The following is a 16,827-nucleotide window of genomic DNA, read 5'->3' on the forward strand; positions in this document are numbered from 1 at the left end:
TTTGCTTATGTTCATCCCTTTCCCTGGAACATCTTTCCACATCATGTTCACCTGTGTAAAATCAGACCTAATCTTCAAGACCCAGTACCAAGAGTGTCCATCTGAACCCCCAGCCTGATGTGATGGTTTTTCATCTGAGTCGCTGTAGCCCTTCAGCCCTCCCTTGTGCTCACCATGAATCCTGCCAAAACCACTGCTCTTTGTCAAGCCTTGTATTCAGTGCTACAGTGTGTCCTAAGTGAATCAGACCTACCTTCAAGGGATTTAGTCTGTTGAGCAACCAGAGAAATTGGGCCACTGCTAGCAGAGTATCTGTTCCGATCATAAGTAGCTGCCTCATGCTTGCTTACCCACAGACAGGCCCACAGGCTACTGTGTTTGGGGGAGCAGGTAGCTATCAGGGGTGTCCTCTCCCCATATTCCAACATCTTGAATCATCAAGGACTCCATCTCTCTGTGTTGCTTAGAAGCTTCTGATTCAGACCGCTCGAGCTAGCCCAAGGACATGGAAATAATCTGTGTGGCAATGAGAGCTAAGATTTTGGGGTTGGAAATTTGATTCTTCCCCACCCCGCCCCCCTTACTAGCTGTGTGTCCTTGAGGAAGTTACTTCGCCCTCTGTAAAGTGTTTCTGAAGAGTAAATGGGAAGGGCCAGGCACAGGGGGGTGCATGTTGGTACTCAACAAAAGGCCATTATTGTTATTTGTCCTGCCAACATAGAGGATACTACAGCATACATGGGCTTTTCTTGGGCTCCATTCAGGGGAACTTACATGCTGAAGTGCCAAAGGACTTTTTCACAATGAAGCTTTGCCCGTGAGGCTACCCCAAGACTTGGGTCCTGAGGAGAGTAGTTCACAGAAGCCTCATTTGCTGGAAAACAGTAGCTATTACTGAGAATGTGTTGATGTGAGGTCAGTCTGCAATGATCTCATTTAGTACTCTGGTGAAAGCTGTCTACTCGGATCTCATTGGTGTGTAAGGGAGAGTGTGTATCTTCCAGGAAGAGCTGCTTTTGACTGATGTGATTTGGTGGTTGTGGGAGACAATGAGGAGGGCATGGTGACAGGTGACCCATTAAATATGACATAAGGATGAACTTGGCAGGGCTTCTGTTTAACATTTAGTGCTTTTTCCTCTGTGGGTTTTGGGGACCAGTTTCCTGTCCCCTGGCAGTGTCCTGCATGGGCTTGGTTTTGGGCTGGGCTGCACCTTTAGAAAGCTGGAGTGAGGGAGACAAGGAGGCAGCCAAGGCTGTAGAGATACGTCCCTTTGAAAGCTGTTGAAAGGGTCCAGACATTGTCAAAAGTTGTGAGGAAATGTGGGTATGGTTTGTGCAGATATTAGTATCTGAGGTGGGCTCATCTTGTGGGTGAGCATGGGAGCTTGGGGACACTGCAAGTCCGGGGCTTGGAGGTGCATTGCCAGCTGCTGAACTGTTTGCAGCAAAAGCCTGCCAAGCAGCTACTGGGAAGAGGGGGACTGTCTGTCACCTCTGGTGAAGGGGCCAAACAAAAGCTGGGAAGGGAGGCAGGACGTGATTCAAACACACTGGGGCTTAGGGCAGGGCTCCAGGAAGGAGCTGGAGTACTAAGCAGAGAAACTGAAGCAGAGCTCATCCATATGGACTTGGCCAATGTGGCCGGGGTGGGGAAAGGCAGTGACTCTACAGCGTAGGCACAGGGCAATGGGGCTCCCCTAGTGCCCCCTGCCCCCAACTGCCTGCTGTAAGGCAGCAACATAAGCTGCTGAATGGACCCTGCTGGGGCTAGGGTAAGATCAGGTCTGGGACTGTGGGAAAAGGCCTTGAGTCTGGCTGTGAGGGACAGGCATCAACAGGGACCAACAAACTGGCTGACCCAATTCTCTCTTAGTTCTTTGTTATTTTCATTTAGGCACCATATTAAAGATTATTTGCATACATTTCCCTCATTCATTCAACCAGTATTTATTTACTAGACACCTGCTCCAGTCAGGCCCTGTGCTCTATTCCGAGCAGACTAGTGACGCTGAAACCGTGACTGTCTCCTCAAAGACTTCTGTCTACTGGGGTGGGCAGATGAGTAAACAAGTGGAGCGCAGCATGGCAAGGATGAAGGTCAAGTGCGTGCAGAGCAGCACCAGAGCCCAGCGGAGGGCTCCCCACCCAGCAGAGGCCCCTTCCTGGGGGAAGGGCAGCCCACTAGCACTTCTGGCCAGGATGCAGTAGGGAGGTTGATGCTTACCTCTTCTCTTGACCTCCTTCAGTAGGTGTAGTCTTCTTCTCACACACAGAACTTCATTTGGTGGGTGGAGGGCACATCAAGGAAAAGCATAGGGAATTCTAGGCTCCTCACGAGGGCTGGTTTGATTTCATTCTCACAGCTGGGACCAAGGACTAAGCCCAAGCACTCAGAACAGAAGTGTCTGTATGGACTGGCTCTGACACAGGCCAGAAGCCAGCAGGGTGGGTGGGAAAGGGCCTCAGGCAGGGGAAAGCAGAAATAGACAACTTCACTTGGGGGCCCAGGAATTTTCTCCAAGTTGGCAGCAAAGACTCGTGGGAAAATGAAACTCCCAGGGAGGCCTAGACATCTTTTCCCTCTCGGGTGAGGGATAGTTTTCCTGTGGAGATGGCTATGTGAAGGTCCTTGGTCCTCTTAGGAGAAAAGATGTCCCTTCTAATGATCCAGGGACTAGGGTTTTATTCTGAAATGGGATGGAGAATGGCAGGAAAATTCACCAAAGGCAATAATAGAAGCCACTAGTGGGAACGATTGTTTTTGCTTTTAAAAATGGTTCGACAAGTATTAGGAGGGAAATTATACTGTGCCAGAACTCAGGGCTTGGAAAAGAGGAGGCAGCTCTCTGTGGGCTTTCTGGCCTCTTTCCATCCTAAAATGTCCTATTTTTCTGCATAGAATAAGAAAGTGTACTTGTCCCCCACCCCCTTGCTTCCCTCCCTCTCTCACTCTGTTCCAGTTTCATAAAACCATCCTGAGGAGCAGCTTTGGTTCTGCCTCAGGGATCACGTGCACACCTCCGTGGCGGTCTGCTCTCTAGCGTCTCCTGCTGGTGACCCATCCAAGACCATTTACTTAGCTGCCAGGACTGAGTGCCACCTCCTTCCAGGGTCAATGCTGTTCTTGGTAGGACAGTTCAAAGGTGTCTCTGTTACCCCCACTGGAGAACACTTCCAATTGCTAGTCTTAGGAAAGCCCAGGATTCACAAAATCTCTCTGAAGCCAAGTGTCTCTTTTCTGTTATCACTATGCCCATTTTACAAATGGACAAAGGGTAAGCTAGGACTGTAAAAACTAGGAAATGCCAATGGTGCTAGACTGTGCTGGTATTGCTTAGTATTTGCACACACAGTTGTTGATTGCAAAGCAAAGCACCAGGCTCAGCCAGAGCCTAACCAATCCCTATTTTCCCCAAGTTCAGACTGGGAATAAGGACAAAGTAGACAACCAGAAAATTATTTTACACATGTAAGAGATGCCTCTGAAGTAATGGGACTCAATTGTGTTCATCCTGGGGTGGCAGAAAGATTGATGAATTTGGAGGCAAGAAGTCTAAGTTCAACTCTCCTTTTTGCCACAGACTAGTTGTTTGACCTTGGAAAAGCTGATCAGCCTCTCTGGCCCTCAGTTACCTCATTAGTAAAGGGACGGGAGAGCATTTAGCCACAAGGTTATTGAGACAAAGTGAGATCAGGGATGTGGCAGTACTGGGATACGGTGGCAGGCTCACTGTAATTACCCGCCCCCCCCACCCCCGCCGTAGGGTTTTAAGTGGGTGCTTGGTGCCTGTAGTGTTTGTGGGTCTTGTCTTAGGGGTATGCCTTCAGAGCTGGCCAGCCATTCCCAGAACGGCTCAGTAACCCAAAAGTCTTTCTGAGAGAATGCGGAGATGGTGGATGGTTAAACCAGGGAAGACTGGATCTGGCTACAAAGGCTGGTGTGATTCATAAACTGTCTCTGAGGACCACCTCCACAGCCCCCTGGTGTTGGAGCAACAGTAGTTCTGAGAAAATGCATAAGGCCTCGCAAGGGAATGACTGAAGGGAGACATTTCCTTGGTGTAAATTCTGGTCCCTTTGCCTGAAAGCAGTCTCATTCTCACACCACCTTCTGTATGAAAGGCACCCATGTAAATGTCTAGTCCATTGCACCCTGTCAATCCCCATTTTTCTATTGACTGAGGCTGTTGGGGAGTCAGTAGCCTCTATGGTTGCTTCTGGTTCTATTGTGTTTCAGTTACAATTCTGCTTCTGGATGGTATGAGCTTGCCTCAGAGGTGATCACAACATGCTACTGGAAACAAAAGCAAACACTTACAGAGCCTTACACCTTCTGCAAGGTAGGCACTGCTATCATTCCTATTTTACAGATGAGGAAACTGAGGTACAGAGAGGTGAAGTGATTTACCTAGGGACACAGCATCTAGGAAGCAACAAAACCAGGATGCAAACCCAGGGAGCCTGGCTACAGAGTTCATGCTTTGCTCTATTACAAGGGGTCTTGTGAGCTGAATCTTTCAGAATGCTCTTGTCCAATAGAAGTGATGAGAGCACTGAGCGCCCGGGCCAGGATCTCTCTTTGCCTGAATGCTGCCAACTGGCTATCAAAAGGCACAGTGGCTTTGAAGGAGGTATAATGCATTGAGTGGTGCCCTCTGCCAAAGATATGTCCACCCAGAATCTGTGAATGTGATCTTATTTGGGAAAATAGTCTTTGTAGATGTAATTAAGTTAGGGATCTCTAGGTGAGATCATCCTGCATTTAGGATGGGTCCTACATCCAATGACAAGTGTCATGAGAGGAAGAAGAAAAGAAGACCATGTGAAAATGGAAGCAAACATTGGAGCAGTATGCCCGCAGGCCAGGGACTGCCGAAGATTGTTGACAGTTACTCAAAGCTGGAAGATAGCCATGGAACAGATTCTACCCCAGAGCCTTTTGAAGGAGTGTGGCCCTGCTGACACCTTAATTTTGGACTTTTTAGCCTCCGCAATGTAAGAGAACACATTTCTGTTGCTTTAAGCCACCCAGTTTGTGGCAATTTGTATGGCAGCCCTAGGAAATGAATATACGGACCAAGCCCCCAGTGGTCTTGATGTACCATAGCTCCTCAAAGACATTTGAGGGTCGAGGTCAGCATGGGGTGGGTATCCATACCACCGACCCTCTGGAAGTGTCCAGGAGAGTAGAAGGAGTGGCTCCTTCAGGCCCACAGCCCTCTCCATGCAGAGGCTTCTAGCCCAGTGCTCAGAGGCCATGATTAATGGCAGAGCCATCTGCCTGCTAAGCCGCTCAAGAGGGGCCTTGGTTCCCAGTGGTATCCTGGAAACCCCGAGAGTGGCCAGTCATAATGACCCTCTAGAGGGCTCCTGCATTCCAGTTAATTTACCTCTTGGTTCACTTGAGCTGTATTTTATCCCTTCTGGTGTATTTTGTTTCATACCTACCAGATAAAGGGGATGGGGGGAGTGGCGGGAGAGAGGGGTCTTTGTTTGATGGACATTTTGACATTATTGGCATTGGCGTCGCTCGTGTGTGGAGGAGACACATTGGGAACAAGGGTCTTCGACTGATGTCCTCAAGACTTGAGGGCAACAGAAAGTAGTTCGGCCACCTACTAAGTTCATCCCTCTTTCCCAGGCTCTGTAGTTCCCACTCAGAGGTTGAGCTGATGGCGGTTGCTGTGTGGTTGGAAAAAACAGAAGGATGGCTGAAAGGCTGGGGATTTGAAATGCGGACGTCTGGGACTCAGCTCAGGCTCTTCACCCTGAAAGTGCCTGTCGGGTTTGTGAGGTCCAAAGCTCTTAGCTCACACTTGAGAAAACAGGCCCAGAGGGAAGCAGGGACTTGCCCCAGGCTGCACGCTTAGCTTGCTGCCAAGCCGGGCCTGGCAAGCAGGACTCTTTCCGGCCCATGTTGCCAGGCAGGCTTAGATCCTTTTCCTGGTCATCGTGAGAAGCCAGGGGTTGGGCAGGCCTCCTATATTCTTTTTCTAGCAGCAAGTCCTCTGTCCTTCCTCAGAACTTCCCGCCTAGTGCCCTGTGGTTCGTAGGGGCACTGTGACCACGTTCCACTTGATTATTTAGGTCCCTGCCTTGTCTCCTCCATTACCCCAAAAGGCTTAAGGTCAGGTCCTAAGCCTGATGCACATTGGTATTCTCCCCCTAATTCCAGGGCCCAGCCAGGGCCTGGCATGGAATAGGAATTCAGCACATGTTTATTGGATGAATGATGAATAGGTAAATGAATGATGGAAAGAAAATGTTTATGGTAACAGTAAAAAGTCTTTTGTGTTAAAGCACATACTGAGAGTGAATTAGAATGGGCTCATTTTTATATCAAATTAGGTTAGCACTTCGGGTGTTAGCAGAGAAAAAATTACAAATTCATGCACTCTCATTCCTCAGTGGTGGCTAACCCCCAAAGATGTGAAGGAGAAACAGTAACCTAGTGTTGTCGTTCTGTTTTGCTCTCCTTCGCTTTTGTTGCTGTGATACTGTGCATGCTCTGAAAGCCATTTTCTATCATTTCAAGCCTCTTACACAAATCCATAAAATTAACTCCCAACATTCTTTTTCTTCTTTCTTCTTTGCTTTGGCATAGTATGATTAGTACACCCTTTTATCATATTTGAAAAGTGAAATGTATTAAGTGGTACAAGCTCACCAGCCTCATGGGTGCATGTGCTTGCCCAGCTCTGATGAGCACGGGGTGAGTGGGGCCCAGCGCAGATTTGGACTCCTGGCCCTGGCAGCCCCGGGGCTCTTACCTGGGCTTCCTGCATTACCATGGTCTTCTGTAAAGCAGTTTTCACAGCCAAATGTGCCATTCAAGAGGCAGTAGTGGGGAGCAGCACAACAGAAGCAGTTAAGAGGGTGGGCCCTGGACTCCCACATTTCCTAGCTGAGATATCCAGGGCAAGTCACTTAATGTCTCTGAGCCTCAGTTCCCTCTTCTGTAAATTGGATGCAGTAGCATCCTGCCATTGGTCATCCTGGGTGACCTCCCAGGGCCATCCTGAGGGTCCAGTGAAGTAACAAAAGCCACAAAAGCCATGTCTCCAATACTTCCTTACTTGTTTCTGCCTTTTCTGGGCCATTTACAAGAGCAGAACTGAAGACAGGCCTCACCTCCAGCCTACTATTCAGCTGATCTTGAATATCACCAGGGCTTGAGAGAAAGTTTTCCTAAGAAGGGATGTTCCACAGGCTGTCAATGAACTATGTGGACTATCAGCCAGCAAGGTGTCATAGTGGGGACTGCAAATTGTGTTTGCATGAAGAAGGGAAAAATTATACCTCACAGACCTTCACTGTCAGACTGACTTAAGCCAGCCAAGCAGCTGGCTTACCATGTTCTTCCCCCACAGTGGCCTTCCTGGGGAATGGGGTTTAGAAGCATTTTCCAGGCCAGAAGAAACCAGGAAGGGGGATCCAGTAAAGGGAGGGGAGGCATGCAACCCCTGGGTAAGGGGAATCAAGTTTTTGTGACTTCCAAATCTCAGTGAGGTTATGTAAACATCTTTCAGAACTGAGCCAGAGTTTGTCTGGTATTTAAGGTGGGATTCTTTTGGGGAGATAAATCAGGGCGGGGTGAAAATGAGGAAGGAAGGCCTAGCAGGAGGGAGGCCATGCCCTAAGTCCAGTGAGAGACTTAGCCTCTTCCTATGCAAACGGAGGGGAAGGGATAGCTCCTCTCAGGCCCCTTTTACTCTCATGTGGCATGATTTTGTGGGCTGTTTAGCAAGCTGCCGTAAGTCACAGTCTGAGCAACGTCATGTCCTCTTCCTGACTCTGGTATGTTCTGTAACCTCCTTGCATCAGTGTCCTCATCTGCAAAGTAGTCTAAGTCAAGTGCTTACGGTTCTTATTTAGGTTGTTTTTGGCATCTCCACAGAAGTAGAGGAACATAAGGAAGGCTCTGGCCTCAGGATGACCCTGCTTGGCTGTGAAGTTAATTAGTAGGGCAGGAGGTAGGTCACCCAAACACGTTGAAATGAGAGGGAAGCTGGGTCAGGGCAGGCGTCTGGCCTGTCCCACCATAGCGCCAACCTTGAAGTTCTCTTGTCCCCCATCCTAGCCACAGTGAAGCCTCTCTGCTCTTGGCACTTGCCTGGACTCCCAGGATGCAGCGCTGCAGAGATGAATCCATTTGTCATGGTGCCACAACCTATCTAGGCACATCTGTTAACCTTTACTTTTAATTCCCAGGAATACTGAGGAATTCTTTGAGAGGTGATGTCCATGGACTCACTTCAGGCTTCCTGGATTCTGGGTGTTCTGGTGGTGCCTGTATCAGGAAGCTGAGAGGAATTGGTCCCCGGACTGACACTAGTTTCTTTTTTTATCTCAAGTCCAGATGGAGATGAGCACCAATTGACTCAATCCTCACGAAGCTCAGAAAGTGTCTGGCACAACCTAGAATCTGGAAGGGGCCTATCATTTCTAAAACCCTCTGCTGGGTACAGGAACCCCCCTGTCCAGAATTAGGTCTGTCCTGGAATACCTCTAAAGACATGCTTCCCCCTACTTCCTAAGGCAGTCTGTTCCAGGTTCAGACAATGCCAATTGTTTATGATGTTTTCCTTACTCTGAGCTGGAATTTCTCTCTCTAAAATGTCTACCTACCAGTCTTTGTCCTGTGTTCTGTGACTCTTTCTCATGACAGCTCTGGATGTAGGTGGAAGCGACAACCATGGGCTTCCACACACACACACACACACACACACACACACACACACACTCTTCACCATCCTGTTCTCCCTTCTAGTTTCTCCCCAAATATCTCATTCTTTAACCCATCTGGAACAAATTGAATTATTCAAGGAGAGGTAAAGATTTAGGTGGATTTTCCTTTGTGTTCATATCCAGGTTCCCCCAGGGCACTTACTAAATAAGCTTTAATTCACCTGAGGTTTTTCTTCACCTGGTTTGATACTATTTCTAAAATACATCTTTATACAGGCTTTACTTTTCCTTTTTTTGACCTCAGACTCCATATTAGTTTCCTACTGCTGCCATAACAAAATGCCACAAACTTAGTGGCTTAAAACAACATATGTTTATTATCTGAGAGTTTCAGAGGCCAGAAGTCCAAAGTGAGCCTTACTGGGCTAAAATCAAGCTATGGCAGGCTACATTCCTTCAGAAGGCTCTAGGGGAGAGTTTGCTTCCTTGTCTTTTCCAGCTTCTAGAAGCCACCTCCATTTCTTGGCTCATGGCCCCTTCCTCCATCTTCAAGGCCAGTGATGTAGACTGTTCATTTTCAATGCCTCCACCCCTCTCTGTTTGTCTGCTTCCATCACAAACTGACCCACTCTTTTGCCTCCATCTTTCATTTACTAGGACCCTTGTGATTACATTGAAGTCACCCACAATCCAGAATAATCTCCCCATCCCCAAATCTTTAATTTAATCACATCTGTGAAGCACCTTTTTCCATGTAAGGTAACATATTTACAGGTTCCAGGGATTTCGATGTGGACATCTTTGGAGACTATTATCTGTCTCCCACAGACTCCTTCTGCCTACAAGGCCATAGTGTTAACAGAACGAGCTTTGTTGACCATGAATAGATTCATCTCTGACTACCTTGTGACTACCCAGGCCCCAGCCTCCCATTGCAGAGGGGTGCTGGGCCACTAGGGGAAGGGGGTAAATTGCAAGCAGCTCCAGGGCACAGAATCAGCCCCACATGTGGTATTTGAAGCATCTAATTCTCCAAAACTCTTTTTTTGAGTTTATTATGGGCCTGGTGCAGGCAAGAATTTAGTGAAAGAATGACTGTCTCACTGGCTGATTGACTGGCCTGCTTCTGTGTCCATCTTATTCATATGACCTTCATACAACACCCATCAGCTCATGTCAGTTCTCTCTTCAGAGACGGTAGCACCCCTGAATTAACAGATTTGATCCCAGACTCAGCCCAGGCTATCTGAACCAGCTTGCAGGCACAGCTTCACCCCTCACTGGACCCATCCACAAGGCCTGCCCTCTAGCCTCACTGGACTGGGTAGGAATACTAGCAGCAAGCACATACAGAGTAGTTGCCAAGTTCCAGGGCCTGTTCTAAGGACTTTACCTACATGCACTCATTTAATCCTCACAACAAACCTATAGGTAGGCATCATAATTACCTCCATTTTACACGTAAGGAAGCACGCTTGGAGCAGTGCAGTACCTTACCCAAGTCACTGATGAGTTAGTGGTGAGCAGAGCCAGCATTCAAATGTAGGCTCTTAGCTTCAGAGCCATGGCTTTAACCATTGTGTTATATCACTTCTCAAAATATCTTGTACTTTTCTGTCTTATGCCATCTGCATCTTTGTCCTTGCTGCTCTGACCTTGGGGAAGTCAGTTTCTCTCTTAAGGTCCACTTATGCCTTGACTTACCCTTGCCACACTGCCTCCCCCACCCTGACTATTCTTTCCTCTAGTCTCCACAGTCAGAGTAACTTTGGGTCATTCTGCACTGCAGTATCAGCTGTTCCCACATCTGGGTCTCTGGGATCCAGCCCAGGAGCTCTATGAATGGTTCTGTTCTTATAGCTCAGAACCCTATGACCTGCTGTGCTGGCTCAGTGCAGGTGCCCCCCCACCCCCCACCTGAAAAGAGTAGCTGGTTCTTGACTAGGTTCCACACACTTCTATATTGGGAGGGAACCCTCTAGATCACAGGTTCTTAACCTTTGGTGGGTCTTGGAACCTCTTTGAGGTTCCCATGAAAGCCATGGAGCTTCTACCCAGGACAACACTCATGTGCACACAATGTAGACAATCTAGGGGGCTTCCTGGCACTCTGGAGCCCACCTGGGAGCCCTGGTTAAGAAGCCCTCCGCATGGAAGGAAAACTGGCCCCTTGTGAGTACCAGTCATGTTGCCAGGCCTTTTGAATGCATTGTCTCATTGAGTTCCCTCAGCCCCATGGGGACCAGACCTTATGCAGCCTGCCTTAAGTCACACAGTGGGTAAAGAGGTGGTGAGCACTGGCAGCCTGGCCCTCTAGTGTCTAAAATTCTGGCTTTCTCCAGTCTTCATCTCATAAGTGAGAAGCTGTAGGCGTGGGCCCTGGAGAGGAAGGATTGGCTACAATAGGACAGCAGTGACCCCACTATCTCCTCAGAACCCTGGGGAGGAATCTGGGAAACAAGTCTAATTGCTGGCCAGGGCACTGGGGACCCTGAACCAGCTTTGGCCCAAGGGTAGAGCAATTGGGGGATGGGTTGGTGGAAAGCCTGTCAGAGCAGAGGGGCCCGGATGCTGGGAGGAAGCAGATAGTGGCCAGAATGGGATTTCCTGAGGTGCCTGCAAGGTCAGGGGGAGGGCCTAAAGCCAGGGCAGAAGCTGAGGCCTCACTGGGAAAGAGCTCACCTCAACTTCTAGCCCCACACCAAGCACACACTGCCAGGGCATGATGTCAGTGCTGTCTGCTAGGCCTCTTATTGGCTCTGGCACTGCTGGAGTCAGCTTGGCCAGATTGAAGATCAGAGGACTAGACAGGGTGCAGGGTCACACAAGGTCAAAGGCATGAGGTCTGGGTCGGGCTCTGTCCCTAGCTTGTTGGGTGACTTTTGGTTGTCCCTTTCTGTGACTGGGCTGCAGGCCTCTATCTGGCCAATAATAACCTATCTCCAAGGGCTTCTCCCTGGTTGTGACATCTTTAATTCTAGAATCTCTCTCCCTGCCTCAGTTGGGGACCTGGGATAATCCTAACTTTCTTGAGCCACTATGGAAGTTAACTGTCCTTAGGGCATTTTCCCATGAGAAACTTGTCATTGCCTGCCCTTGCCTCCAAAAACTATTGGCCTATGCCCACCTCGAAGCTGGTGCCAGGCTTCTGGGTCACATGGACTTCTCTGCATGTGCCAGTCCCTAGTCCAACTGCTGCCTGGTCTCTCAGGAGAAGATTCCATTGGCTGGGAGAGCAACAGGCAGAAGTAGGAATCAGGAAGGCAGAGGAAGGAGGTAATGACATTTAACTTTGCCGACTCATTCTTCTGCCTTTACTTAGCTGGGAGTCCTCCATTGGACTTTGCATCTGTACTGTGCATTAACCATTCTCAAAAGCTCTGATCAATTTGAGGGTCCTTGTGGCTTCAGCTTGTGTGGAGTAGAAATGGGGTCTGTAACAAAGAAAAGAGCCATTTGATGTTCTGCTTCACACCTAGCATGTCTGGGCACCACCTCTCAGGCCCTTGTCTCATCCAGGTGGCATTCCTGGCTTCAGAATAGCTTTCCTTGGACTGGCTGGCTGGCATTAGGCGAACACTCCTGAATGGAGATCCTGTTAATGAATGCTGTGTGGGCTTATGGCTTGCTGCTGTCCTCCATTCAGACTAGCACAGCCTCCACCAATAACTAATCAAACTGCTAGATGTGCATGAGCCTGGGGAAGGCTTGACAAGCATCTTTTGCATACTTCCTGCTGGCAGCCCTGGGATGGGCAGGAGAACACTGTGCATCTAGTTTACTTAAAGATGGGGTCAATGAGTGAGTGAATAGCATTTGGGCCCTTTTGGTCACAAGCTGTGAGGCCAAGTTCATCATATTTGGACTTCCCTAGAATATATTCATGCAGGCTACACAGTGTAGAAGAAGCACTGGCTCATACTCTCAAGAAAGAAACCAAGACGGGCTTGCAACTTCAAGTCCTGGTCCCAACACTGGCTGGCTCTGTGACCTTGAGCAATTCCCTTCACCAGCCCCAAGCCTCCTTTTCCTCATTTGATGAGTGAGAATGATGAGACCTGCCTCTCAGGGATATTTTTGAGGATTGATTCCTACATATTAGTTGTACATAACCAAGTATAGTCCTGGACTAGGCCATAGGTGAAGTGTTGGGTCAGTCTGATTATGGCAACATGTCCCACACTCAGAGATGACACAAATCTGGCTGTGCCAGCTGTTACTATCAGGGTTAATGAGTGTCATAAGCATAGTGGGCCCTTCCTGGGGTGGACTCTCCCAACCCTGGTCAGAACAGAATTGCACAATTTGGAGAGTTCACCAACTAACTAGTAGGCTATTAGAGGTGCCTTCATATGGTCAGGAGCTTTGTGTATATGAAGCCATTTGTATATGTATGTATTGAGCCATTCTAGAATCACCCATCCATAAAACCATCTGAGGTCTTGCAGCTTATCAATCCCTCATTAACTACAACTTTTTTTCACTCTTGGTCCATCACAGTGCATCATCACCTGGGGGTGTGAGGAGCTGGTGACAGTGTTTGTTGATGGTATAATTTCCGTTGGGAAGAAAGCAGATGGAGTTACCTTAGGTTTTGTCATCATGACAGCTTCTCTAGGTCAGTGGCATTCCATGTGAGCAGCCACTGGGGCATAAGGCAGAGAGATCCACTCTGAGGACAGTGGTGTGAGGAAGATGGTAGAGTCCTGGGTTGGAGTCCCATTCTGCCATTGACTGTTCCTGACTGCACATGACTTATGTGTGGATAGTGCTTTCCATGCCAAGCGGAGCTTTCAACGTGGTATTTGCCCTCACAAGAGTTTGGGGAGGCAGGCACTCACTGTTTTCCAAATGAGCAAGGTGAGCTTTAGGGAGTTTAAGTGACTTATCCAAGGACCTGCTGGTCTATAAGTCCAGTATGAGGTTCTCAGCCCCATCTAAATGCTGCTGAGGGCTCCAGAGCAGTGCTTCAAAAACCACTCCCTTACCTCACCACCAACCAAGTGCTACTTTTTATAGTGAGCTGGTTTGCCTTTTTCTCATTGATCTATAGGAGCCATTGTATATTCTAGGATACTACTCCTTCATTCCTTTTATATGTTCTCCCAAACTGTATTAGCTTTTATTTTTGAAATATGTGTCATGGAAATTTACAAACATACAGAAAAGCCGAAAGGCTTATACAGTCAGCACTCATGTACACCTCCTAGGTTCTACAAACTAACATTTTACTGTATTAGCCTATCAGTCCATCTTATTGTTGATGCATTTCGAAGTTGCATTCAGTATGAATACCATTAATATGCGTTTACAGTTCTTTTTCTTTTCTGAGATAAAATTTGCATATAATGAAATGCATAAATCAGAATTGTTTCATTTGACAAGTTTGGAAAAATACATACACCTGCGTAACCAAATCTCTATCGAGAATTAGAACATCAGCATTATCCTGGCAAGTTCTCTCATGCTCTTTCCAAGTTGATCCCTGCTCCCATATTTCATAAACAACCAATGTTCTGATTCTTTCCTACCATAAACGAGATTGGTCTGTTCTAGAATTTCATATAAATGGATTCATACAGTATGTACTTCTTAAAACGTCGTCTTTCCTTCAACATCATTTTGAAATTCAACCATGTTGTTGCATATATCAGTTATTTGCTTCTTTTTTATTGCAGACCTTTTTCCATTGTAAGAATTTATCGCAATTTGTTTGCCCATTCTCCTATTGATGGACACCTGGGCTGTTAACAGGTTTTGGCTTTTGTGAACAAAGCTGCTGTGAATATTCTTTCATAAAACTTATTGTGGACATATGTTCTCATTTCTCTTTGGTAAATACCTAGGAATTTGCTTGATCCTAGGGTAGATGTATGTTTAGATTTATTGGAAACTAGACTAGACCATTTTCCAAAGTAGTTGTACTATTTAATATTCACCCCAACAATGTGAAAGAGTTCTAGTTGCTCCATATCCTTGCCAATGCTTGGTGTCTTTGTTCTTTTTTTAAGTATTTATTTATTTATTTATTTATTTATTTATTTATTTATTTATTTAGAATGCTAGTGGGAGAGGGGCAGAGAGAGAGGGAGAGAATCCCAAGCAGGCTCTGCACTGTGACCATGGAGCCTGACAGGGGGCTCAAACTCACAAACTGTGAGATCATGACCCAAGCCAAAACCAAAAGTCGAATGCTCAACAAACTGAGCTGCCCAGGCACCCTATTCTTTTTAATTTTAGCCATTCAAGTGGGCATAATGATATCTTATTGTGGTTTTGATTTGCATTTCCCTAGTGACTAATGATGTTGAGTGTCTTTTCACATACTTATTGGTCACTTGTGTATCTTCTTTAATGAAGTGTCCATATAAATATTGTGTCCATTTTTACTGAGTTGTTTGTCTTTTTATTACTGACTTTCAGGAGTCTTTCTTTTAAATATCCTGGATACCAGTCCATTGTCAGATATATATTTTACAAGTACTTTCTCCTAGTCAGTGACTCATCTCTACATTTTCTTAACAGTGTCTTAAAAAAAAAGACTTTATTATTTAGAACAGTTTTAGATTTATAGAAAAATTGAGAAGATAATACAGAGAATTTTTATATACCTCTTACCCAGTTTCCTCTGTTATTAATACCTTATATTAGTATGGTACTTTCGTGACCATTAATAGACCTAGATTGATACATTATTATTAACTAAAACCTATACTTTATTCATATTTCCTTTTGTCCTTTTCCTAATGTCCTTTTTCTGTTATGAATCCTATGAAGGGTATCATATTACGTTTAATTATCCTGTCTCATTCGACTCCTCCTGGATGACATAATTTCTCACTTTTCTTATTTTTTATGATCTTGATAGTTTTAAGAAGTACTGGTCAGGTATTTTATAGGATGTCCTACTGGGATTCGTCTCATGTTTTTCTCATGATTGGACTGGGTTTTTGGTTTATGTAAGACCACAGAGGTAGAGGGCCATTTTCGTCACATTATACCAACATGGCTTATCACTATTGATATTGACCTTGATCCCTGGCTGAGGTAGTGTTTGCCAGGTTTCTCCACTATAAAGTTATTCTTATTTATTTTGGGTTTACTTTGCTTACCTTTCTCTACCTTCTTGGTGTGGAAACTTGGTCATTAATTTTAAACCATTTTTCTTTTCTAATATAAACATTTGAAATTACAAGCTTTTCTTTAAACACTGCTTCACCTACTTCCCACAAATGATAATATATCATGTTTTTATTGTTATGCACTTCAAAATATATTTTAATTTCCCTTATGATTTATTCTTTGAACCTTATGCTATTTAGATGTGTATTGCTAAATTTCCAAATATTTTAGGGTGGTTTGGCTATCTTACTGTTATTGACTTCTTACTTAATTCCATTGTGGACTGAGAAAACCCACTATATGATTTCATTCCTGTCAGATTTACTTAGACATGGCTTATGGCCCAGCATACAATCTGTCTTGTTGAATGCACCAGGTATACTTGAAAAAAAAATATGTATTCTTCTTTTTTGGGGGTGTAGTGCTTTATAAATATTATTTATGTCAATGTGGTTGATAATGTTATTCAGATCATCTATGTCTTTACTAATTTTGGTTTAGTTATTTTATCTTTTGTTGAGAACAGTTTGTCAAAATCTTTAGCTCTGGTTTGTCTCTATAATTCTGCCCATTTTCACTTTGAAATTCTGTTATTCGGCACATATACATTTACGAATGCCATGTCTTCCTGATAAATTAGTCCTCTCTTCATTATTAAATGTCTCTCTTTGTCTCTGATAGTAATCTTTGACTTGAAATCTATTTTATCTAATATGAATACAGGCATTGCAGCCTTATTGTACTTACTATTTTCGTGGTATATGTCCTTTTCCGTCCATTTACTTTCAGTCTGTCTGTATCTTTATGGTTAAAATGCAAGATAGTCTGCCTTTTAGACCATTAACACTTGTTATTTGTGTGCCTGGGCTGCCATAACAAAATACCACAGATTGGGTGGCTTAAACAACAGAAGTTTATTTCTTTACAGTTCTGAAGGCTGGAAGTCCAAGATCAAGGTGTGGGCAGGTTTGGTTTCTCCTGAGGCCTCTCTCTTGGCTTACAGATGGTCATCTTA

The 16,827-nt window shown here is 45.8% G+C and overlaps 1 long non-coding RNA gene across 17 annotated transcripts in view; it reads left to right on the top strand.

The window, feature by feature from the left end:
- Positions 1-16,827, top strand: part of LOC106985752 (uncharacterized) — a 277,059-nt gene that overhangs the window by 142,256 nt on the left and 117,976 nt on the right. The window lies entirely within an intron of this gene.

Source organism: Acinonyx jubatus, chromosome X, assembly GCF_027475565.1.
Source record: "Acinonyx jubatus isolate Ajub_Pintada_27869175 chromosome X, VMU_Ajub_asm_v1.0, whole genome shotgun sequence".
NCBI lineage: Eukaryota > Metazoa > Chordata > Mammalia > Carnivora > Felidae > Acinonyx > Acinonyx jubatus.